At 44.7% G+C, this 26,424-nt stretch overlaps 4 non-coding genes across 4 annotated transcripts; 2 read left to right on the top strand and 2 right to left on the bottom strand.

The window, feature by feature from the left end:
- Window positions 1–10,819: 10,819 nt before the first annotated feature.
- LOC119138864 lies at window positions 10,820–10,933 on the bottom strand. The gene has a single exon (XR_005101267.1). It is a non-coding gene; the product is annotated as a U5 spliceosomal RNA (small nuclear RNA).
- An 8,291-nt stretch (window positions 10,934–19,224) lies between these two features.
- trnak-cuu lies at window positions 19,225–19,297 on the bottom strand. The gene has a single exon. It is a non-coding gene; the product is annotated as a tRNA-Lys (tRNA).
- Window positions 19,298–20,216: 919 nt separating this feature from the next.
- Window positions 20,217–20,289, top strand: trnat-agu. Its single transcript has one exon. It is a non-coding gene; the product is annotated as a tRNA-Thr (tRNA).
- Window positions 20,290–20,702: 413 nt separating this feature from the next.
- Window positions 20,703–20,775, top strand: trnam-cau. Its single transcript has one exon. It is a non-coding gene; the product is annotated as a tRNA-Met (tRNA).
- Window positions 20,776–26,424: the final 5,649 nt, after the last annotated feature.

The raw sequence follows: 26,424 nt of genomic DNA on the forward strand, positions 1-26,424 counted from the left end.
TTTTTTGTAGGATAGGTCAGTCTTCTGGTCATTTATAGATACCATTCTCCACTCTTGCCCCTCTTTTCGTCCATAATCGAATTTCAGTCTATGGACTTTGTCGCTGCACATTTTTAAAAACGTTTCAGTAATTTAATCTGCTTCTTGTGTGTACAAAATTTGAAGCGTCTTTTGCACTACAGCTATGCGGTTCCGTCCGCAAGCTTGTTACCTCTTGGCACCTTATCAGTCTCATGTGTGCCCTGCACACGTGCATATAGCTATTTTTCGTGGCAATTGGACTGCTTCCACAACTAGCTTAGTTGTAGTTTCTTGTAGTTTCTTGTAGTTTCTTTTCAATCATTCTCTCATCGTTTATCACAAGAATCTTAGCAATTTGAATGAAAATCAAAATGTATGTTTTATTTTACTCAATTGTATGATTTAGAGCATCCATATGTAGTAAAGTGTTGTATTACTACATATGATTTCATCTTCATTTAATTTGACACACCTTTCAAAATGCTTCTCAGTGTCCCAGTGCACACATGCTTTGCGTGTGTAACTGGTTGTCTCAACCCGTGTTCCACATCCTAATCTTTTCTCCCTCAAGGTGTCAAACCAATCAAGATAAAAAGATAAAAACCAACAAAATAACCGCCAGTAAATTAATATAATAGTCAATTGTTGTTGTTTCTTAACTTTAACTAACTCAATCACTCTCTTATTCTCAAATGTAAAAACTTGTGTAGTCTTGACACAACCAATCGACTATTTCTTCTAAATCTAGCTTTGAAATGTTGTTATTTAATAATTTTGCTTCATCCAATTCCAGAAAGCAAGTTCTTTCCATCTCTCAAATTTTGTTTCATCAGGGCTAGGCATTAATGCAGTGTGGACCAGTTTCTGCCCACCAAAAAATTGCTTGCCTTTCTTTTCTTCTTATTTTCACAAAATTGCTTTTGTTTTGCGGTGCAAATCAGATAGACTACAGTCTAGCAAATTCTTTTGTGCACCTACATTAGCCAATTTTAACACAACACTGACAGCACACAGACAACACAAAAACTTACAGCAGAGACACAGCTCACAAACAATACCAACAAACAACGCTGCGCAAACGTCATCCTCTATTTTGACGTTTTGATTACACTTTTTTTCTCATCAGCGCCTGTTATCCTTCATGCAAATATTGTCACATCTTCCTTAAGCATCACCCTGTTTCAAATATTCAAACATTCTCTGAGAAACTCACACTTTCCCTGCTTCGCCCGCAGCCATAGCACCCCTCGTGCGAGGGGGGGGGGCGCAGCATCAATGTTGATTGGTCACAGGCTGGCCATTTCCTGCAACAACCGTCAATTTGACCTTTGCAGGATGATCTGCTGTGTCGGATCTGGACTGCAATGAAAATATGATGTTTATATGTGTACTTTGTCAACAACCACTGTAGATGTTAAAGAATGGGATGATTGTATCTAAAATTAATGTGGATATTTTGTTTCAGGTAACTATAAGAGTTACTGAAAAACGAAAACAATTGATTGCTAATGGCAAAACAAGCTGTAAAGGCAAGAAGCAAAAATTGAATATGTCATATGTATGGATTTGCGACCGATTCTTTATGTTGTATCGTTGCCATTGACCAAAGATTGTGTGAAATCTGTCACATCTACTGATTGTGAAATGTGTGACAGAGCATTCTATACAGTAATATCCATTGAAAAAAGAAAGCCATTGCTTTCAGAGAATGTAGTCAAGCTAAATTGTATATGTATCAACATGCCAAGATCTGGGAAAAAGCTGGAAAAACAAACAAACAAAATGTCTTTAAATTTGAGAGGCGACGATGATCTGAATGAAATTGATGCAATCAGAGTCCCCAGAGGAGTTCCTGATTAATAAGAATTAATTGACCAAATTGTAGCAGGATGGGAGTCTTCCATTTGCTGGCGGTGTACGATGAACAAGAACGTCGACATGATACATTACAACCATTGCAACATGCAGAAATTGGGCAAAGGACACAAGCGGGACTTGAGGCAGTGCACAAACAGCTAGCCACGCCTTCCCTAATGTCAATCCAGAACCGCAATGCTCTTGTTATGTTGTTATCTGAGAAAGGAAGGGTCTGCGCAATGTTCAGGGAACAATGCTGCACCTTCATCCAGAATGACACCGCCCCTGATGGGAGCCTGACGAAGGCGATTGCAAGCTTGCAATCCCTCAAGACGAGGATGAAAGAGCACAACAAGTGGATGACTGCTTTTGGGAAGTATAAAGCCCTTGTGTCCTCAATTACTGCTATACTCACCTTGTGTGGTTGTTGTTGTATTCCATGTCTCCGTGCTCTGTTTAATCGTCTCATCACTACAGCAATATCGCCCATGGAAGACAAGATGGCTGGGGTATGCCTCTAATGTCTGAACGCCAGCATGTTGATGATAACGATGATGATGATGGAATTTTTGCACTTGGGTCTACAGACTTCTTCCCAGATCTGGGTGTTTCCGAATGATAATATCGCAACGTTTATCCTTTCTTGGTGTAAACTTATTTGTGCTCATACTTGTGATCCTACGGCTGAAAATCTTTTTGAAGTGGCCGGTTTTAGGTGATAAGATGGTCTCTGAGAACTTATGATAATCAGGAGGGAATTGTTAGAAAAATGTATATATATATGTTATCATGCGTTCTCTAATCAATGCTTTACCGCAATATTACTGCAATATATGCTTGCTGTTTTGCCTTGCTGTTTTTATGATGTACCACAGAAGAGAAAAGGTACGGCTGGGCCAGGAGAGAGGTTACAGCTGGGTCAGACAGGACGCAGCTGATAACTCAGCAAAAAGAAGACATCTACCGAGACAGTTCCTTCTTAACAAAGACCGCTTTGTTAGACAACATGCCTCATTGCTGTCTTGCACTTCAGATGAACCTACAAGTGACCATCAAAGTCTGGGTTTTCCAAGCTATCTTGATCGTTAGATTATGTTTGTGCGTATCCAGTAATTAATAACCTAGCTTGTCTCATCCTACACAAGGTCGTAAAACCTCCCTTGCTAGAGCTCAAGGACTTTCTCTTCTCAACTCAAACTCCTTTTTCTCACGTTCTTATTATTTTGCTTACGAGGCAAAGCCCACGTGCTCCCCCCCCCCCCCCCTTCCTTTAGGGGCTTTCGTCTCATAATTGTGGGCAGGGCAAATCCAAATAAAAAGAGCGGGAGTGTACACAGATATTTAGTGTTGTGAGATTGTTGTAAACTATCTGTACTGCACTCCTCGCGAGAAAAGACTTGATATTCTGTCTCACTTGTGGTTTGTTTGCTGATGCTCTTCTCTTAATAGTTGTTCAGTCAGCGATTTAAACCTGACACTCCCCTTACTCCACACAAGTTCACTTGGAGGCCAGAGCAATGAATGTCACTGAAGCGAAATGTATGGCATCCATGGGAGGAGTTGGATATCAACACTGTGCTGTCACAGTCAGTGACGCTACCCCTACCGCCCTGGACTTGCAGAAATGAATCTGTGATCGAACTCTTTTGGATTAATCCCAATGTGACTGTTGGAGGACGACAGATGCCACAAGTGGCCTAAACCAAAAGGCTACCTGGAATGGACTACACGTGTTTCATCCAAGAAAACAAGACCCACAAATGCATTAACGACAACTGCTCTCCAGGAGGAAACTGGATGGGAGCTTTGGACATCACCACTGTGTGCCAGGATGGGAGAGCCCTTTCAAGGCGTAAGGGCTCTCCTACCAACATGGCTACACCGTCGGACTTCATTCAGAACGGATCGTGGCTTTGTTTTTATTTTTTTATTGATAGCATTCTGGTCGCCTAAGGCAGAGGGACCGTGTGAGACTTTTCCTGCACTTAAACATCTGCCGCAGGTTTTTAAATCACACACTAAGTTTGAACTGGAGTATTGAGGAAAAACCTCATCTTCGCTGGACGTTATTGCTATCATTGTTTGTTGTTTTTGTCATGTTTCACCCTACACGATCCCCAACCCGTCCGCTGTCATCTCTTTTTTATCGATCTTTTTTTATTAGTGTTTTTCTTATTTTTACTATTCTTCTTTATATTTTCGTGCTTGTGTTTGTTGATTGGGGTGGCATAATCATATGATAAAACAGGAGGGATATGTCAGGGTTTTCCAAACTATCTTGATCGTATGATTATGTTGGAATGTAACCTGTAATAAATAACCTAGCCTGTCCCATCCTACACAATGTCGTAAAACACCCCTTGCTATGTTTTGACTAGAGGTCAAGGGCTTTCTCTATCCAGTCCACTCTCACCCCCACCCTGTTTCTCTTAATAAAAATGCTCATGCAGGAGGCCAGAGTCAGACCTCCATTCGATCATCGCTGTACGCACAGCGACAAATGGACTCTCCACCTGCAGGTGTCTAAAAGGGCAAACCGTCTCCCGTGTGGTTCTTGCAAAATAAGTTAGAGTGAGCACCACTCTAACACCATTTTAAGTGAGACACGGTCCGTTAGAAAAGTGTGACCGGACGGTAACCTGTAGCATGTTGACAGAGCAATAAAGAAAGACCAACTGCTTTAAACTTCCATTATGTACAGTCGGGAACAGAACATAATGTAACATGGTGGCAGCGGTGTACACACCAAAATGAGCCGTGCTTTAATTTACCTACCTTAGTTAACGCAACGGAACGTTAGCACTAGCTGGTTAGCTGACGGGGATGGAAGGGCTAAAACCACCAGGAACGTTGGCGGTGGATTCCACCAACTTGGCAAAGTCATGGAGGAGTTGGAAAGAGGAGTTCGAACTTCACATGGACCTCACTATGCCAATGGCGGACGAGACGACGAAAGTGAAGCTGTTCAGCTACCTCATCGGAGAAAAGGGCAGAGAAGTGTGGACAACTTTGGCGAGTGCGAACCGCTCTGCAAGGACCACAGTCAGTTTGACGAATACTGCAATCCGATGACAAATGAGACAGTGGAGAGGTACCGATTCTTTACGAGAAATCAAGGATTGGATGAAAATGTGGATAGCTATGTAACGGACTTGAAAGTACTGGCTAGCACCTGCAATTTTGGAACCATTAGAGACTCTTTGAAAAGGGATCGTGTAGTGTGCGGTACAAACAGCTCAGCGCTGAGGGAGAGATTACTCAGGGAGGAAAAGCTGACGCTGGAGTCATGTCTGAACATCTGCAGATCCACGGAGCTATCGAGGGAGAATAGTAAGACACTTCAAGGACTGACAGTGGAGGAAGTACACGCAGTGAAGCAGACGGATCTGACACAGAGGGAGAACGGGATTCACTGCAAGTTCTGTGGAAAAAACACATGAGCGTAGCAAAAAAAAGTGCCCGGCTTTTGGGAAAAAGTGTAAGAAGTGTGGGAAGGAAAACCATTTCGCAGCTCAGTGCAAATCAAGACTAGAGACCAGTTGGAAAACGAGGAGAGTCCGGAGGAGACAAGTGACAGTGACTCGTATGAGGATGTCAACTGTATAAGGGAGGAACAGGGAGTGAGCAAAAAGATGAATCACTCGAAAGACAGCCACAGTCAGAGCCAACAGCTCTTTGCAGGGATGAAAATCGGAGGAAAAGTCGTTGTATTCCAGATTGACTGTGGGGCCACTTGTAATGTCATCCCCATTGATCTTTTAAACCCAGACACACAGCTAGAGCACACCAAGAAAGTGCTAGTGATGTACGACAAGACAAAGCTGACTCCACTAGGTACGTGTAGGGTAAAAGTCAGAAATCCCAGAAACAATAAACTGTACAGATTAGAGTTCCAAGTAGTGGATCAGAACAGCAGAACCCCTTTACTAGGCAGAAAAGCCAGTGAAGCCATGAAACTCATAAAAGTGCAATATGAGAACATTCTGGCTATTGACAGCATAGTGAAGAAGGAGCCAAGCGCAGTGACAAATGGAGGTCACATGACCATGGACAAAATAATGGATGAGTTTAAGGATGTGTTCACCGGTGTGGGCTGCATGGAGGGTGACTATAGGATAGAGATAGATGACAGAGTACCGCCAGTGAAACTGCCGAAACGCAGAGTGCCTGTAGCCATGATGACACCTCTGCAAGACGAACTCAAAGACCTAGAGAGAAGACGGATAATTGCACCAGTGGAACGCAGCACTGACTGGATCACTGGCATGGTAGCAGTGAAAAAGCCTAGTGGGAGGCTCCGGATCTGTATAGACCCAAAACCTCTGAATAGAGCACTAAAAAGAAGTCACTATCCACTCCCAACCATTGATGACATACTGCCGGAGATGTCCAAGGCAAAAGTATTCACAGTCTGTGACGTAAAGCAAGGCTTCTGGCATGTGAAACTAGAAGAAGAGTCGAGTTACCTTACCACATTCGCCACCCCATCTGGCCGCTTCCGATGGCTAAGAATGCCAATGGGAACAAGCCCAGCGCCGGAAGTGTTCCAGAGAAAGCTCATGCAGGCCCTGGAGGGCCTCCCTGGAGTCTACATCATAGCGGATGATGTACTAATCACAGGGGAAGGAGCAACACAAGAGGAGGCGGAAAAGGACCATGACGAGAAGGTCAGACACTTCCTAACCAGGTGCAGAGCGCAACATCAAGCTGAATGCAGACAAATTCCAGCTTAGACAAAAAGAGGTACCCTACATAGATCATCTCCTCACAGCCGAGGGACTGAGGATCAACCCTGAGAAAGTACGGGCAATCAGAGACATGCCAAAACCCACCGATGTGAAAGGTGTACAGGGAATAGTAGGGATGGTCAATTATCTCTCTAAATTCTATGATCATCTTTCTGATGACTGTGAGGTTCTGAGACAACTCACACGTAAGGAGAATAGGTGGGAATCAGGGCTGTGGACTCGGTCGGATTTTTGCACCGAGTCCGAGTCTGAGTCCGGCCTCTTGACCACGAGTCCGAGTCCGTCTGTCCATTTTTTTCTGTTAATTCATGTGACTGCTTAGTCTTTATTCAAGGCTAATTTAGATCAAAATCTAAATAATTACAACAGTTTTGTGATGGCTTTGTCTTTATTAAACATATAAACGAATACAATAAACAGATACTTTCAAGTTTTAATCATTAATTACACCATTATAGCTCAGACATTTATCTAAACACAAATAATTTGTGACGACCCCACAACTATCGAAACACATCAATGATATAAGCTGGGTGACATAATCGTCCTTGACATTGGTACATAATGTAAACATTAGCCTAAGTGCAACTCAACGTGGCCGCATTGATCGTAACTTACGCTCCGTTTCCCCCCAAATCTAGAGGCAAAACATTGTTCTCTCGCTACTTCCGGGTTCTTCCATCTTGGCTGCGCGCGGGGCATTGTGGGTCTTGTACGTGCACGCACGCAGGCAGGCAGGCAGGCAGGCGCGGGCGCGCACGCAACAACTAAATTTGTCTTCATAACAAGCAAGCAGGGCTGTGGACAGTATTCCTAGGCGCATTCTCAGCAGCAGGATGAAAATAAAATTCAACAACGTCACTGAGGCATATTTTAACGAACTCCACTTCATTGTATGGCTTTTTAGCTCGTGCAATGTTCCAAGCCAGTTGAAACAATGCAAGTGTGACAGTCTCTGAGTGCTTCGTAATTTTTTTGAAAAACTGTACTTATTTTTCTGCCTGACTTTTCAAAGTCTCCAAACTTGTGCTTGCGAAATTCAGTCCCTTTTGCAAAGTCCTTATCGATATTGGCATGAAGTGAGCTGAAGTGGCGCTGACCATTTGAAGCTTTTAAATGCGCCAATGACGTCCGACATATCAGGCAGAATGGCTTGCCATAGCGTTCAACAAAAAACAACTTTAACTCTGTTAAAAACGTCCTGTGTTCATCGTCATATATTCGTTTAGCTGTTCATTTTTTCCTTGCCATTTTGGCAAGCGTCTTGTCAGCTTTTCTGGACCTAATGGGCCCCCGTAGTCACAGTCGCCATTCATTAAAAAGCCAGCAAAACCAATCGCTCTGTTTGTCCCTCCTCCTTTGCGGGATTTCCCCTCACGCGCATGCGCGTTTGACCAAAAACCATATTGAACTCAAGCGAAGCAAATACGCACGAAAAATAAACACAAATGTTGATATGAACGTAAAAGAGCCGCATGAAACCAGCCAAAGAGCCGCATGCTCCGAGTCCGAGTCCGGCAAAAAATGACCGAGTCCGACCGAGTCCGAGTCCCCGAGTCCGAGTCCACAGCCCTGGTGGGAATGGACAGACACCCAAGAAAGAGCGTTTCACAGACTGAAAGACGAAATTTCCAGAGCACCAGTTCTCCAGTACTACAACAAGGAAGAGGAATTGACACTCCAGTGTGACGCGTCAGACACCGGGCTGGGAGCCGCCCTGACACAGAAAGGTAAACCAATTGCATTTGGTAGCAGGGCACTCACATTGACTGAAAAGGGCTATGCTCAAATAGGAAAAGAATGTCTGGCCATAGTGTTTGGAATGGAAAGGTTTCATCAGTATACTTACGGAAGAGAAGTCACATACAGAGTGATCACAAACCCTTAGACTCTAAGGCTTAGAGAATATCCACAGAAAACCACTACTTAGTGCGCCAAAGAGACTGCAGCGAATGCTACTCAGATTGCAACAGTACGACATTACGGTGACATATGTTCCAGGCAGGGAGTAGAGCATACTTACCAGAGAACACCAAGGGAGAGTGTGAGACGGACATAGAGACTGTGAACATGGTCAGCTACCTACCCATTTCAGAAGAGAGGCTGGGTGCCATAAGGGCTGCAACCAAAGAGGACACAAAACTACAGAGTGTGGCAAACAGAATACTGCAGGGGTGGCCCAAGAGGAAAAATGACTTACCGAATGGCATACGGCACTACCACGACTTCCAAGATGAACTGAGTTTCCAGGATGGCATGGTGTTCCGGGGAGACAGAGTTGTGATACCAGATGCTCTCAGGGTGGACATGGCACACAGAATTCACTCCTCACACCTGGGTGTGGAGGGATGTTTGAGGAGAGCGCGAGAGTGTCTGTATTGGCTGGGGATGAACGAGGAGATCAAGACCTTCATCTCCAAATGCGACCTCTGCAGGTCGGTGACCACAAAACAACAGAAAGAGACACTACATCCACATGACATGGCCAGCAGACCCTGGGCCAAGGTAGGAGCAGATCTGTTCTCTTTCCACAACAAAGACTATCTAATGACAGTGGATTATTATTCAAATTTCTGGGAGGTAGATTACTTGACACCAAGAGCAATACCATTATCAGAAAACTGAAGGCTCACTTTGCCCGACAGGGAATACCTGACACTGTTGTTTCAGATAACGGACCCCAATTTGCATCCCTGGAGTTCCAGCGCTTCAGCCAGAAGTGGGGCTTTGAACATAGGACATCGTTGCCGGGTTACCCACAGAGCAATGGGAAGGCAGAATCAGCAGTAAAGACCGCCAAGCGACTGATGCTGAAGGCTGCAGCAGCTTGACAGGATCCTTATTTAGCCATGCTAGATCATCGAAACACACCAAGCCAGGGTCTCAACACAAGCCCAGCACAGAGACTGCTGAGCAGGAGGACCAGGACTCTGCTTCCCATAAAGGACACGCTGCTGGAACCTGAGGTAACACATAACGACCAGGGACTGAAAAACAACAGAGAGAGACAAGAAGAATACTACAACCGCACGGCGAAGGACATGGACACTCTTACAAATGGCGACAGTGTAAGAGTACAGCCCTGTGACACACACAGGGACTGGAGACCGGGGAAGGTGGTTCAGCAAGTGAGCCACAGATCGTATGAGGTGGAGTTGGACTCAGGCGGGGTCCTGAGGAGGAATCGTCGCCACCTCAGACGCAGTCGCACAGGATGTTCTCCAACACAAGAGGCACCCACACAAACACCCACGGAGGGGGCCACATCATCGGATACCCCACCAAGGGAACAAGGGTCACACACCAGATCGGGTCGGCAAGCTATCAGACCCCACTACCTGAAAGACTATACAGTATGAGAAAAAAAAAGAAAAAAAGTGTTTTATACATTGGAAATGTTGTGGTTACACTCCTGAAATGTAATGTGTTTTGAACTGTGAGCCTAGTATTGGTTGTGTTTCTATAGATGTGTTCTTTTAGGCTTGTTGTTCCACTTAATGCCCTACATTCAAAGGGAAAACCTTAACTTGAAAAAAGAAAAAGAAAGATGTAACAATAGGATTGTTTATTTGTGAGCATTGTGTTCCATGGGGACCACTTTAAGTGAGACACGGTCCGTTAGAAAAGTGTGACCGGACGGTAACCTGTAGCGTGTTGACAGAGCAATAAAGAAAGACGTTTAAGTAAGCAAGAACAACTGCTTTAAACTTACATTATGTACAGTCAGAAACAGATACCACCTCCCTTTGATTTTCCGGTGAGCTCCGCGCTGCGATCTGCACGCATTAGCCGAAACCCAGCTAACTCCACGGCATGGTGGGGGGTGCGTCCGTCAAGCCACGTCGCAACGAAGCACAGCGCGGTGGATCTGCTCAAGTCCGTGTTCCTTGAAGTGAGGAGCAGGACTGCTTGTGCAATTGATGGTGGTGGTTATTGATTTTTATTCAAAAACAATATTTTTTGCCAAATTACAATGGACTAACGTGCCCGTTCAAATGGGTACCACCAGAAATTAAACTGCATTGATAAACGAGGGCTTAAATGTGATTGTCTGTCTGCACTCGGCATAATTTCTCTGTTTATGTGAACATGTTCACATATATGTCGGTATGAATTATGTGAACGTATGACTGCTGCACGGAGTATGATATCGGCGGCTATCCGTTGCAATATTGATATTTTCACAGAAAGAATGCTCCGCTTTCGCAGAGCATAAAAAAAAAAAATTGAAATAGACTCTTGTTCCTCCCCATGGAAATCTTTAGTAAAAGGCGAAAGATTTATTCGATCTGAAGAGAAACGAGTGATCTGAAAATCTGAGTCAAAACGGGCCACCCCACTGCTGGTCTCACCAAATTCACAGGCGGTCTCACACTCAAATTGCAGCAACCATTCCTTCTAATACAAACAATAGACGTTCATAGATTTACTATACTTAGAAGGACTCAACCTAAATAGAAGGTTTAAACGAGTATTTTGTGTTCATTAATGTCTCACTTACTTTAAACCTTGTTGGCGCACAGCATTGTAGGTACTGGATCGAACACTGACGGCGCTCGTTCTTTCAAACAGCGTCACCTATCGATTGGGCGTCTATTTTGAGTATTGAAGGTAAAAACAGTTGTATGTCTTGGTACGTGTACTTTTGGTATGAGAGAACGGGAAATGATCCCATCTCTGTGTTTTATTTGAAAATGTGAAATTTCATTATTTTATTCAACACAAATCGAGAAACAAAATACGATCGTAATTTCTCAAATTATTTCTCAAATTTCGGAAATGCTCTATATCTCTCTTGTGTCGCAAATAATTGAGGCTTTTGACGTTGCTGGCATTGTTTGGAGTGTAATTCACCTCCACTGCGATGGTGGCGTTCGATATTTGACATTTGAATATAAATCTGTCATTTTACTTTAGGAAGTAAAAGTTGTTTTCTAGAAATCCATACTTTTGATGTATGAGGAACAACAATCAGGCGCATTCTTCAAAAAGACAGACCTACAGCCGACAAAAAGGTTTTGATACGTTCATATCATGTAACGAGTCAGGAACGTAGTAATTACATATTATTTTGCATTGACTAATTTGGTTAATACAGTTTAGCAAGCAAATGCACATTTCCAGAGTACAGTTAATAACATGCTCAAAAGCGTTCAGTGTGTCACAGCATCGCAGACCTAAACTCCATGTGCGTACTACTGCGGGTGATTTTTGTTTTAATCAGACAGACCAGGGGAGAGCGCGAACGCAGTCCACCACTGTTGTGTTTATACGGAGTAGAGATGAACGCTAATGCAACTTCTTTTTTCAGCAACTTTTAATTTTCTCCCCACTCGTGTCTCACATAGCAGTACAATGCCCCTGGCGCACCACAGAGCCCCCAACTGTCAACATTATGCGAGACCTCCAATAACACACTATATAATATTATAGTTTCAACATACGATAATACCACATCTCCCTTTTTCCAGAGATCATAGGGTAGACTGCCTTTGTTTCGTCAGACCTTAGAGGATTATTCTGCCTCTTGTGTAGAAAGGTCTGTTCCTAACCTTTGCCAAGTTTCAGGGCACCCTGATGGCATGAGTGACTCTTTTGGGTTGTGTCGCTCTTGTATGCATGTCCTGCAGTTCAGTATTATTTCGTTCACTTGCTGGCTGAGTCCCGGCCACCACACAGATTGACGTGCACGTGCTTTACATTTCACGACACCTAAGTGTCCTTCGTGTAATTTGAATAGCACGTCGTTCCTCATTGCAGAAGGTATTACCAGTCGTGTAATTTAGCAGTAAGCCATCTTTCACTGTTAATGTAGCTCGCTCCGGCCAGTAGTTTTTCAGCGCTGGTTCCTGTTTTGCATGTGCTGGCCATCCTTCCATGCACATGGTCATGACACGCGAGCAGACACTGTCGGCTTTCAACTGCTCTTTCAGGTTTTCTGTATATGATGAGCTGACAGGTAGACTCTCAGTGACACAGTCACAAATATGTTTGTGCTCTCCATCAGCTCCTGGTCATCAGTGGACATGCGTGATTTTACAGGTGCACGTGAAAGTGTGTCCGCTGTCCAAAGCGACTTTCCTGGTACGTGCATGATGGAGTATGAGTAGCGCATCAGCCTCATCCTGAAACCCTGGATTCTCTGTGGCAAAAGATCCAGTGCTTGGGGTCCGAGCAGGCTGAGAAGGGGTTTATGGTCGGTCTCCAGGCAAAACTCCTTTCCGATGAGGAAATCCCGAAACCGTTCACAGGCCCATGTGAGGCCCATGTGAGGCCCAGAGCCTCCTTCTCCACCTGTGCGTATCGTTGCTCAGTTGGAGTGAGTGACCGTGATGTGTAAGCCACAGGCTTCCATCCTTCCCCCCATTTCTGGAGAATGACACCCCCCAACCCATACCATGATGCATCAGCAGATACTTTGGTGTCTCTGCCCGGGTCATACATAGCCAGCAACGGAGGAGAGGACAGAGCTTTCTTTAGGTCTTCAAACGCTGCTGCCTGGTCCACGTCCCAGACCCAGCAGTTTTTCTTTGAGAAGAGGTCACGGAGCTGTTTATCTTTTTCAGCTAGCTGGGGAATAAACCTTCCCAGCTGGTTGACCATGCCGAGAAAACTCCTTAATTCACTAGCATTTGTGGTCTCTGTCATGTCTGTGATGGCCTCTGTCTTTCTTGGGTCAGGGCGGATGCCTGCGGCTGTGATGATATGGCTCAGGAAGACTACTTCGCTCTTGGAGATTTCACACTTGTCCACAGTCAGTGTGATGCCTGCTTTTTCTAGTCTTTGTAGCACGCCATTAAGTCGAGTGTCATGCTCTTCCTGGTCCCGCCCCCACACCAACAAATCATCGATGTGACAAACCACACTGTTGAGCCCCTCTGTGATCTCCGCCATCCTGCACTGGAAATGTTTGGGCGCAGAAGCGATGCCAAATGGAAGGCGGTTAAAGTGGAACCGTCCGAAGGGCGTTATGAATGTAGTGTACTTGGCTGACTCCTCCGTTAATGGAATCTGCCAAAAGCCCAAGTTGGCATCCAACTTGCTGAACAGTTTTTCTCCAGTAAGCGTTCCCAGGCTTTGTTCCACAGATGGGAGAATGTATTTTCCACGGCACAGATACACATTCAAGCCGGTTAAATCCACACACAACCGCACCTTTCTTTTGTCCTTTTTGGGCAAGACCGCCATGCCGGCACACCAATCATTTGGCTCCTCCACCCGGCTGATGACGCCCAGAGCTCCCATGCGCTGCAGCTCTCTCTTGACTTCACCCACCAGAGGTAGTGGAATCCTCCTGGGGTTTTTTACTGAATATGGCACGGCACCTGGCTTGAGCTTTATGGTGTATGGTTGTTGTAGCTTACCCAGACCGCTGCGCAACTTGGGTTAACTTGCCTTGAGGGTCTCCTTGTCTATGCTGTCGACTCGGATAAGCAAGCCAAGGGCTTTAATGGCTGGCAACCCGAGCAATGGCGTGCTCAGGATTTGAACAACATAAACACAACATTCTCCATGGTCTGCTTGGCTCCTTTCCTCAGCTGCAGTCTGGTGAACCCTGACACGTCCAGTGGAATCCGTCCTGGACCCAACAAGGGTTTTTCTGGCTTTTTGAGAACAGGCTGCTTTGTGTTGGAAAATATGTTTTTAAACTCAGTCTGTGATACAGCAGTAACATCCGCACCAGTATCGAGTTTGAAGGTGACATTTTTGTCTATTAGGGTTATATCAGCAGTCCATGTATGGCTATCTGATGTCACTGAGCCCAGAAAGAGTAGTGACCTTTTTTTCCACACGTGTGGCACTTGGCATCGTTGGCAGGGCGCCACCACATTTGTAGCACTGGGAGCCTTTTTGGTTTATGTTGCTGAGTGGCTTAGCTCCATTACTTTTGAACTTATTGAATCTTGGCTTTTCTTTTTGCTTTCGGCCTTTACATACTCTGTCTACAGAGCAAACATCTGCTTTACCCCACTGATTAGCTCATCATGCAATGTCCCATAATTACAGTGTTCAGCTAATGCATACAGAGTGGTGACAAATGCATCAACAGTCTCATTTGTTTCCTGTTTTCGCATATTAAAGCGTGCTCGTTCATAAACAATGTTCTTTTTCACTATAAAGAACGAGTGGAAACCATCTCTCACTTTAATGTAGTCACGCTGGTCTGCTTCAGTGACCTTCAAGCCTCTCAAAACGTCATCTGCTTCGTCTCCCATACAGTATATCAAGGTATTCACCTGATTTTCTTCGGAGTTTGCTGTTAAGTTGCTTGCCTGACGGAATCGCTCATGACTCCTTATCCATTTTGTCCACTCGTGCGGCTTGGAAAAATCAAAGGGCTCCGGTGGTTGAATGCTAAACGTAGCGCTGGCTGTGTTAGCCATCATGCTAGCTCCTTCCCCACTCCGCTCGTCTTCTCCGTCACTCATTTGTCTTCCTCACCCGTCTCGTCCTTTCCCTCCGCGGTGGACGTTTCTCCATGTGGGTTACTGTTTCACAGCACTTCTGACACCATGTTGTGTTTATACGGAGTAGAGATGAAGGCTAATGCAACTTCTTTATTCAGCAACTTTTTATGTCCTCCCCACTCGTGTCTCACATAGCAGTACAATACCCTGGTGCACCACAGCGCCCCCAACTGTCAATAATTATGCGAGACCTCCATTAACACACTATATAACAGGGGTCTCAAACTCCAGTCCTCGGTGGCCGCATTACTACATGTTTTCCAAGTTTCCCTCGTTAAACACACGATTCAAATGATCAGTTCATCCTCACGTTCTGCAGGAGCCTGATAATTGAATCAGGTGTGTTTAACGAGGGAAACTTGGAAAACATGTAGGAATGCGGCCCCCGAGGACTGGAGTTTGAGACCCCTGCTATATAATATAGTTTCAACATATGATAATACCACAGCAGGGTTGAGAATCTTGCGCGGATCCGCGGATTTCCGTGTTTTTTTCCGTCGGGAATATCATTTTTGTGAATCGTGTAGATCCGTTGAGAAAATTGTTTTTATATGGGGGGGCTGGCAGCAGTATTGCGACAACAACTGAATTATTTTCGGCAGCATTTTGGCGCTACTTTCGTCACATCATTTGCCTACTCATTTGCCTGATTAGCAAAGGTTTTAGCCAGCATGCCGAAGGTTTTAGAGAAAAAAGACGAGGATCGTGCCAGGGAAATAGACAAGTCAAACGGGATCACGAACTGCTTCAGATGGGCATGGCTCGAGAGCAGCGTCATTTTACAACTCGGAACACAAAGACGCTTTTAAAGCAATGCGACAGTGAGCGTCCGGCGCGCTGCGGTTGCGCGATCGGAATATATTAAGCTCCCTGCGCACTTAGGTCCTCTTGAATATTGGAAAGTACATCAGGAGTTTAAAAATATTTTCTAAATTTCAGTGACGGCTCTGTCACAATAATGCAACCAGCGCGGTGCAGTTGCGCGGTCGGCAACGCGCTACTGTTGCGCGTTCGGCGGTGCGCTGCAGTTGCGGGATCGGACAAAAATCCGCAAATGAAAAAATGCTTAAAAAAAGTCTTGGAACGGATTAAAAATGTTCCATTATTTGTAATGGGAAAAATAGATTCGGAATTTGACGATTCGCTTCTCGAACCGCCTTCTGGAACGGATTGTGGTCGAAAACCGAGGCTTGACTGTATTAGTATATTCACCTTGGCAGCCCACCAAGCAGGAATATTTTTTTAACAAAACTGTTGAAATCGAGTGATGAAATTAATGGTTTTGGGGTTGCTCTACTGCCAAAATCCAGGAGTTTCCAGGGAGCTTTTCCCCCTGAGCCCCCTCTGGGGCGTTGCCCCTGGCCCTCTGCGGCCCCCAAGTGGGGCCTGTGGGCCCTGTGGCCCCCAATAGGGGCCTGTGGCCCCTGCATCCCCCAATTGGGGCAAGTGGCCCCCGGCCCACTGCGGCCCCCATTGGGGGGGGCCTGCAGCCCCCTGCCGTTCTCATCCCTGATGTTTAGCTCTGCTTCAAAATGAGGCTTGTCATCTTTCTTTGGTAACTGTGATTTCTTCTGTGGCTCATCACCTGACACCTACCCACAGTTTGCGGTATATTTGTCTCCCTAGACTCAATATATATATTTGTGTGTGTATATATAAACAGTGATCTCCACAGTACCACCATCATGTGTTCTTTTTTTTTTTTAACAACCATTACTTCTAGAACATTCCTTGAAAATAATATGTCCTCATCAGTGAGCTGTTTTAGAACAGGCCTGTTGGCTACTCATGTGGTAGTTGGGGGCTGCCTTTTGCTGATGGGCACAACTGTAGTGTCCCTGCTAATGCGAACTTCCTGTGTTGCAGAGAAGAACCAGCGGACACACGTAGTCATTGCCTGTCTTTTTGTACCTTTAATCAGGATTCTGCTATTGGCTGTAATGAAGATTTGGCACACAAAACGTTTGTATATTCCTGAATTGTAAAAGCAGTGCTTTCAGGCCTCCTCATTTTAACATTGTTTTAGTGATCAACACACCAAAACATCTGCAACAGAGAAAACTTGGCATTTTTTCTTTTGGTTTTTGTTGAACTTAAAACTGACATTGGAGGGGTCTGCAGCCCATCTCGGGCCATGGTAAAGGGGCTGATCAGAAACCAGTTTATGGGGACAAGGACCGGGTGGATGAACTCAATCTGTTCTTCAACAGATTTGATTCCGCCTCCCTCCCATCCCTTCACCTCGCTCCGCACCTCATTCTGCCACCTTCGACACTCCAGCCCCCACGCCAGCTCACCAACCCCCTCTCAACCCCCCGAAGTCACTCTTGTGTCTCCACTCCATCACCCCGGTCTTCCGACATCCCCCTCTCCTTTACAGATCTTCAGGTGAGGAGTCACCTCAGAAAGATCGAGGTAGGGAAGACCCCGGGCCCAGACGGCATCTGGCCGAGACTGCTCAGGGACTGTGCGGACCAGCTGAGTGGTGTGGTCAGGTACCTGTTCAACCTGAGCCTGAACAAGGTCCCAGGACTGTGGAAGACCTCCTGCGTGGTCCCTGTACCGAAGGTGCCGCGCCCCAAGGAGCCTAACCACTTCAGGCCTATTGCCTTGACTTCCCACCTGATGAAGACTATGGAGAGGATCATCCTGGGTAACCTGCGTTCACTAGTGGGAGCGCAGCTGGACCCCCTGCAGTTTGCTTACCAGCCTGGTGTTGGGGTGGACGATGCAGTGATTTATTTACTGCACAGAACACTGCTTCACCTGGAGGACAACAGGAGCACTGGGAGGATCATGTTCTTCGATTTCTCCAGCGCTTTTAACACAATCCAGCCGTCACTGCTTCGGGTGAAGATGGAGAAGGCGGGTGTGGACCAGCGCCTGGCTGCATGGACAACGGACTTCCTCACCGACCGGCCGCAGTATGTGAGGTTACATCGCTGTGAGTCCGACGTGGTGCGCTGCAGCACTGGTGTCCCCCAGGGTACGGTGCTCTCTCCTTTCCTTTTCACCCTGTTCACTTCAGACTTTACCCACGACACCGCTCACTGCCACATCCAGAAGTTTTCCGACGACACGGCCATTGTTGGAAATGTCTCGTAGGGGAACGATCTGTAATATAGATTGGTCATCAAGGACTTTGTCAGCTGGTGTGAGCTCAACCAGCTTCAGCTGAACACCAGCAAGACGAAGGAGTTGATTGTGAGCTTCGGGAGGACAGCACCCATCTTCAATCCGGTGAACATCCAGGGATCGGGCATTGAGGTAGTGGAGAACTACAAATTCCTGGGTGTTCGCCTTAACAACAAACTGGACTGGACTGATCATACCCACGCCCTGTACAAAAAGGGCCAGAGTCGCCTCCACCTGCTGAGGAGACTGAGGTCCTTCGGTGTGTGCAGGGCTCTCCTACGGACCTTCTATGACTCTGTGGTGGCCTCGGCCATCATCTACGCTGTGGTCAGCTGGGGTGGGGGCAGTAATGACTGGGACAGGGGGAGACTGAATAAGATGGTCAGATGAGCGAGCTCTGTTCTGGGCTGTCCCCTGGACTCCATTGAGGTTGTGGGTGAGAGGAGGACGTTGATTAAGCTTAAATCCATCATAGACAACACCTCTCACCCCCTCCCTGAGCAGCTCCTTTAGCGGCAGACTTTTGCACCCTCGGTGTAGGAAGGAACGGTTCCGCAGGTCCTTCATTCCGTCTGCTGTCAGACTTTACAACATGCATGCCACCTGATAAAATGAATGTGTTTCGTCTCGACTAGCAGCACTTGTGTTTATCCTTGTCTGTTATTTACCCTTTTTTGTAACTCTGGCACTTGTTTTATTCTTGCACTCGTATTATTCTTGCACTCATATGCGCTGCTGTGACAAGTGAATTTCCCCGCTGTGGGATGAATAAAGTTCAATCAATCAATCAATCAAGAGTTGGTTCAGACTGAAGTCAAGTTTTTGATTTCTAAAGCATGAAACATTAAATTGACTATGAAGGGACTCAAACGCTCAATCATCTGATCCGGAGTCAGACGCCTTATCCATGAGGCCACATCGCTATGTGAAAGACTCCAATTTGTAAGTGTGTCCTTGATAAGACTAAGAATTCAACGGCTCCCAACAAGCAGGGACGCCCAACGTGGGGCTTGAACCCACGACCCTGAGATTAAGAGTCTCATGCTCTACCAACTGAGCTAACCAGGCTTCTCCAATTAAGAATTGTTTCATTCTTTCACTTTTTTTTAATGGGTTTGGTTCACGAAAACCAGCAGCCACATTTTAAATCTAGCCTCTGAAACACATTCGTTGATAAGACTAAACATTTAAAGGTTCCCAACAAGTGGCAGCTGTCCAATGTTGTCTCTAGTTGGAAACCCCAGCCCAAGTTGGAAACCCTAATTGGAAACCCTTGCCCCAGTTGGAATTCCTAGTTTGAAACCCTACCCGGAGTTGGAACCCTAGTTGGAAACCCTAGCCCTAGTTGGAAACGCTGGCCCTAGTGTGTAATAGAGAAAGCATTTTTTCTTTTGTTTTTTGTCACTTTGTTGCACTGAAAACGGAGATTGGGGGGGAGTCAGCACAACAACAAAAAAGAAATCAGAAACCAAAACCCTTTCTGACAGTATACAAGAGTTGCTTCAGACTGAAATAAAGTCGTTGATCTCATGAATAATATTAAATTGACCATGAAGGGACTTGAACCCTCAATCTTCTGACCCGAAGTGAGACGCCTTATCCATTAGGCCACATAGCCATGTGAACGACTGTACCAAGTGAAACATGGCAACGACTTCTGATGACTGCAGCCTTTTGTGGCAAGTGAAGTTCACAATTGTTCCAGACATAAATGGCCTGTGGATTAATCCATTTACAGTAAAAGAGAATTGTAATGCAATTGACATATTACCTTGTTAGTGCAAGTGGTCGTGCATCAGTCTCAAAATCTGAAGGTTGTGAGCTCGACCCTCATACGGGGCGCTGTTTTCCATAGTCCACAGAAAAATCATTGTCAATTTCAGAAGATAGTAGGTTGCTCAGAATAGAATAAAGTTTTCTGTCTGTGAAGTTGAAATGGCCGGCGGTTGAATCAATTTTACAGTAAAACTATTGTTAACTATTCATGGCCTCGTTAGCGCAGGCGGTAGTGCGTCAGTCTAGTAAACTGAAGGTCGTGAGTTCAACCCTCACACGGGGCTCTGTTTTATTTAGTCCTAACCCTAACTCGAGCCCTTGTTGGAAACCCTATCCCCAGTTGGAAACCCAAGTTTGAGAATGCTCAGACAAAAGTAACTTTTTCTTTCAATGAAGTTCAGTTTGATGGAAATGGCCGGTGGTTCAATCTTTTTTACAGTAAAATAGAATTTTAAGACAGGTGTCACAAAGTCTCGTTGGCGCAGGCGGTAGCGCGTCAGTGTCGTAATTTGAAAGTCGAGAGTTCGATCCTCACACGGTGCATGATTTATATCTAGTCCAACCCTAACTCTCGCCCTTCCTGGAAACCCTAGTCCTAGTTGGAAAGCCTAGCGCTAGCCTAGTTAAGTTTGATCAAAATGGGCGGTGGTTGAATCAGTTTTACAGTAAAAACAATTGCACAAAATGCAAAAGCATAGTGTCGTTGGCGCAGGTGGTAGCGTGTCAGTCTCATAATCTGAAGGTCGTGAGTTCGACCCTCACACGGGGCATACTTTTATATAGTCCTCACTCTAGCCCTAGTTGGAAACCCTCATCCTCGTTGGAAACCCCAGTTGGAAACCCTGGCCACAGTTTGAAACCTTAGTTGGCTTCCCTAACCCGAGTTGGAAACCCTAGTTTCAGAATGCTCAGACTTAAAGTCACTTTTTCTTTCTGTGAAGTTCAGTTTGTTTGAAATGGCCGGTGGTTTGATCAATTTTACAGTAAAAAAGAATTGTAAAACTGCAAATGCACCTCATTAGTGCAGGTGCTAGCATGTCAGTCTCACAATCTGAAGGTCAAGAGTTCGGTCCTCAGGTGGGGCAGACTTTTTATATACCTAGTCCAAACTAGCCCTAACCCTAACTCTAGCCCTAGTTGGAAACCCTAGTCCTAGTTCGAAACCTTAGTTGGAAACCCTACTTTCAGTAGGGAGCAGGTTGCTCGGACTAAAATAACGTTTTCTTCTTTTAAGGGGTAGGGCAGCAAAGTAAGCAGGGATTGTGAATATCAGCAAGCACAGGTTGCTCGACTGGAGTCAAGAGAAACAAATTAAAAATTGTACAAAATTTGCCTCTTTCTTTTGGCTTTTGTCAATGACATTTGGGGTCATCACAACAAAGATCCAAACAGCACACAAACAGTTTACCGTAATTTCCGGACTATAAGTCGCGTTTTTTTTCATAGTTTGGGTGGGGGGGCGACTTATACTCAGGAGCGACTTATATATGTTTTTTTTCACAAATTTTTACTTGATCATTAACACATCACTTACTTACAAGTATAGTTGACCACTTCACATGTTATTTTTAGTATAGTTGATCACTTCACATGCTTTGATATCTTTATCTTGAACATATTCAAAACATGAAAAATAGAGAGAAAAAATCAAATAAAGTAATTAACACTTTAAAGCGCCATATCCTCTGGACATGTCCTCTGTCACCAGGATGACACCCCGCTCACTCTTTGTTCGATCCTCTGCCCTCTGGGAAGAGGTACAGGAGCCTGCGCTCCCGCACCACCAGACTCACCAACAGCTTCGTACTCCAGGCTGTTAGGATCCTGAACTCTCTCCCCCCTTCTGCGTAGCGTCCTGTACTTTTGCACTATATTCTGACTGTCTGCTGAATGCACACTTGCTCCGTTTTGCTCCTCTTATTTATTTATTTATTGTGTTATTTGTTTATTTATTATTTATTCATCACTCTTATTATTCATTGTTTGTGCCTTCTTGTTTTTATTTTGTGTTGTTTGCTTGTATGTATGTCGTGTACTATGTCTTGTCACCATGGTTATAGTGGAAACGTCATTTCGATTTCTTTGTGTGTCTCGGCATGTGAAGAGGTTGACAATAAAGCAGACTTTGACTTTGACATAAAGGACGAGAAATTTGATCGATGGATTTAATGATTTGGAGTGACACAAATGGTTTGATAATATGGTTGTTTAGTGATAGTTATTTAAAATATAGTTTATATATCGTTGTATGGGCCTGTGGAATAATTTGAACTGCGGCGCGGCACACAGCATTGTTGACAAAGGACGATCGATAAAAGACGAGAAATTTGATCGATGGATTTAATGATTTGGAGTGACACAAATGGTTTGATAATATTGTTGTTTATGTGATAGTTATTTAAAATATAGTTTATATATCGTTGTATGGGCCTATGGAATAATTTGAACTGCGGCGCGGCACACGGCATTGTTGACAAAGGACGATCGATGGATTTAATGAATTGGAGTGCCACAGATGGTTTTATAAACGTGTTATTTATGTAATAGTTTTTTTTAAATAACTGAATGTTACGTCAGGCCCGTTCTCAGCTCCTCGTTTGTGTTTGTCACGTTAGCATACCGTATCGTTTAGCCTGTTGTTGCTCGTTCATGTCTGTTCTTGGTGTTGGATTTTGTCGAATAAATTGTCCCCCAAAATGCGACTTATACTCCGGAGCGACTTATATATGTTTTTTTTCACATTTTTGGGCATTTTATGGCTGGTGCGATTTATACTCCGGTGCGACTTATAGTCCGAAAATTACGGTACCTATATTGTCCTCTTTCAATTTGATGATACACTAGACATGAAGATCTGTTTAGATTTGAAATCTTATCCATTAGGCCAGATAGCCATACAGGAAATTCTGACAAGTGATAGCAGTGCAATGATTTTTGAGCATATACAGTAAATCTACAGCCTAGATTCAAGTGAAGTTAAGATTAAGGGGTTCAAGTCCCTTCATTGTCAATTTAATGAATGTCAAGAGGAAAGTAGCCTAGTGGATAATGTGTCTAACAATAAATAATAGTTTTTGTTTTGTTTCTGCATTACCCAATACATCTCCTTCACATTGTGACACATTCTCCCATTATCTGTCTGTGTTAGGTAGAGAAAAATATTTTAAAGGAAAGGTAAGTATTGTTGTGTTGTGTTGTGTTGTATTGTGTGTTGTCATTACCGTATTTTTCGGACTATAGGTTGCGGTTTCTTTCATAGTTTGGGTGGGGGGACGACTTGTACTGAGGAGCGACTTATATGTGATTTTTTGTCACAAATTTAAAAAAAAAAAAAAAAAGTGAAACCGCGATAAACGAACCGTGATGTAGCAAGGGATTACTGTAGTTTGAACTGCAAGTGACGTCAGCGGCGCGGCGGTTGTTTACTTAAATGACTAAGATGACGAAGGGCCCCATGTACTACCGGCATCTTTAGTGGCTTTGCTTGTAAGTGACACGTAGGACGAAGAGTTTGAAGGATTTAATGATTTGGAGTGACACAGAAGGTTTGAAAAACTATTATGGGTTTTACGCGCGCCCGGTCCTACTCTATGGAGCTATCTTTCACCTCCGTGGATGAAGGTCGGAGGCCGGCGCTCGGTCGGGTGGCTGTCCGGGGACGGTGGATGGGGCTCGGACAGGGCTTTTACGCACGCCCGGTCCTATTCTATGGAGCTCTCTTCCACCTCCGTGGCTGGGAGTGCCACCTCCGGGGATGGAAGTCCACGCCGCCACACGCCTGGAAGTCGATGCCGGTGCTTGGGGCCGTGTGGCGGTGAACTATTTATGTTATAGTTATTTGATATATTTTATTTCGTGTAGTAACTTGTATATGTTTTTATCGTTACAGTTCAGTAGTTGTTGGCTAGTTGAACTCTTTTTTTTGTTAAATAAAGAGCCGTTTACCAAACCCACGTCTTTCCTGGTACTTTGTTAAGGCTAAACAATATTGTTATATATATATATTATATAATATATATATCCTCGCTGGTCTGTTAGCTTTTTGCTGCCATCTGTGGTGTTAGCGGGTCATTTTGGACCGTGTATTAAATCAGCCATAAAATACCCTAAAAACAATCTTTTATCATCCAATGTTTTTCTTAACTCTTGTTTAGCTGGTTGGGCTCCCTTATCCATGAAAAGATTGGTTTTAATGTTTTTTTGTGGCCCCCTGGGCCTTTGGTTTAACACCATACCCCTAATTTTCAATGTCTAAAAAGTGGTCAAATGAACCTTAAGAGAAGAAGGCAACAAAATAATCAGATGTTCTTTTACCTGAGTGTAACTGAGAGATATTAAAACACATTTCTTAAATGTTCAACAAAAAAAAGATTTTCATTTTAATCTTATCAAATATAGTAACATCTATGGTGTTTCGGGTCATTTTGGACCTGTATATATTTACTTCAAGAAAAGGGCAAAAACAAGTCTTTTTTTTCACACAATAGAACTTTAATACAATATTAAACAATATGAAAACCAGAACAGTCATAAATAATAAAAAATTACAATAAAACAAAGATTTGCAAGGTCAAATAAACAACAACCAATCGAGAAAATCACCAAAAGAAATCAAGTACTTGTTCTACAAATACTATGGGCAAAGAACATGCCTGTGTGTGTGTGTGTGTGTGTGTGTGTGTGTGTGTGTGTGTGTGTGTGTGTGGGTGTGTGTGTGTGTGTGTGTGTGTAGGTGTATGTGTGTGTGTGCGCACGCGTGCTTGTGTGTGTTTAGATGCATGTGTTGCAAACACTGTTAGCGTGTTCTTTGCAGATGTTTTTCTTGCAGGTGATGCACACTATGTATGTTTTTCTGTCCATACTGCTAGGGCAGACCTGACACCTCTTTCTTTTTGAGCGAGGTGGTCTCACTGGCTCTGTGGCTGTGGATGTGGATGGAGTGCTTGAGGCAGGACTGGTTGCTGAGGGGGAAGGTGATGCTGATGTTCTTCTGGTTGCTGTGGATGTGGATGGCGTGCTTGGTGAACCCTGAAGCTGTCTGACCAAGTCTGCAGCAACTCGGTCTCGGGGCACCCGTTCCCGTTGCTTGATGTGCGGCTGGATAAGGGAATTCCCGAGCTCCTCAATAAAAATTCTCCGCTTGGTGTTTTTGGTTGAATTCCACCCTTGGTCAATATGGGTCCACAACACAAATGCATTGTATGCAGACACATTGAGGATGTTGTAAAACACAACCATTGGCCATCTCCTGGTCATTCGCTGGCAAGTGTATGTGGCAGTCAGCTTGTTCAGATTGTCCACTCCTCCTTTGTTTTTGTTGTAGTCCAGGATGATGATGGGCTTTTTGTCTCTTCCTGATGACAGAGCAGCATCTTTGTGAAGAGTGGACATCAGTATCACATTCCGTCTTTTTTTTGGACAATATGAAACAACAGTGGTGGTATCTGTGAAAACAAATTTGGAGGAAAGTGGAGCCCTGTCCTTCACCAGCAACATTTCAGCGGGCAGCTCAGGTTTATTTTTTCTTACTGTGCCCACCATGGTGAGTTTCCTCTTGAGAAGTTCTTGTCCAAGGTCATAGCTGGTAAAAAAATTGTCACAAGTGATGTTGTGACCCTGCAGTCCAGTAGTCAAATCGAGAACTACACGTTTTCCTTGTTTTTTTTCAGGGATGCCGCTTGCAGATTTGCCTGTGTAAATCTGTAGGTTCCACGCATAGCTTGTTTTAGCATCACAGGCTGCCCAGATTTTTATGCCATATTTGCCTGGCTTGGTGGGCATGTATTGCCGGAATGGGCATTTTCCTCGGAAAGGGAGAAAACGTTCATCCACTGTCACCTCTGGCCCTGGGTTGAACATCTGTGGAAGGAGTTGCACCCATCTCTCCCAAACATCCCTGATGGGAGCAAGCTTGTCAGATTTTGCTCTGGTGTCTCGATTGTCAAATCGGAGGACTCCTGAGATCATTTGAAAGGTCTGAAGAGACATTGTTGCCCGGAAAATATGTCTGCCCGTTGATTTATCCCAGAGACTCTCAGTTGCCTCATTGCTGGATCTGTAAACTCCAGCAAGGAGTAGAACACCAAAGTAGGCATCCAGGAACGTCTCATCAATGTCTTTCCACGTGTTGGACTTTTTTCCCCTCAAGGTTTGTCATAGCAATTATGACTTTTTTTAGTGACAATGGCAAAAACAGATCAAAGCACGTCTTGATGTCACTTACTCTTGTCACAGCAAACCTCGTGACGCCTGGGGTCATTTTGATGATGTTTGCAGCAGCTGTCCTTCCATGCACATCAGGAGGAACTGTGCTCCAACGTATGTTGCCACATTTGGATTGGAATGATTCAGCAGGAGCAACTTCAGCACCAGTGACCTCCTCTTCAGACTCATCAGTTGTTTCTTCCAATTGGTACTCC

The sequence above is a fragment of the Syngnathus acus genome, chromosome 19 (genome assembly GCF_901709675.1).
Source record: "Syngnathus acus chromosome 19, fSynAcu1.2, whole genome shotgun sequence".
In the NCBI taxonomy this organism is placed as follows: Eukaryota; Metazoa; Chordata; class Actinopteri; order Syngnathiformes; family Syngnathidae; genus Syngnathus; species Syngnathus acus.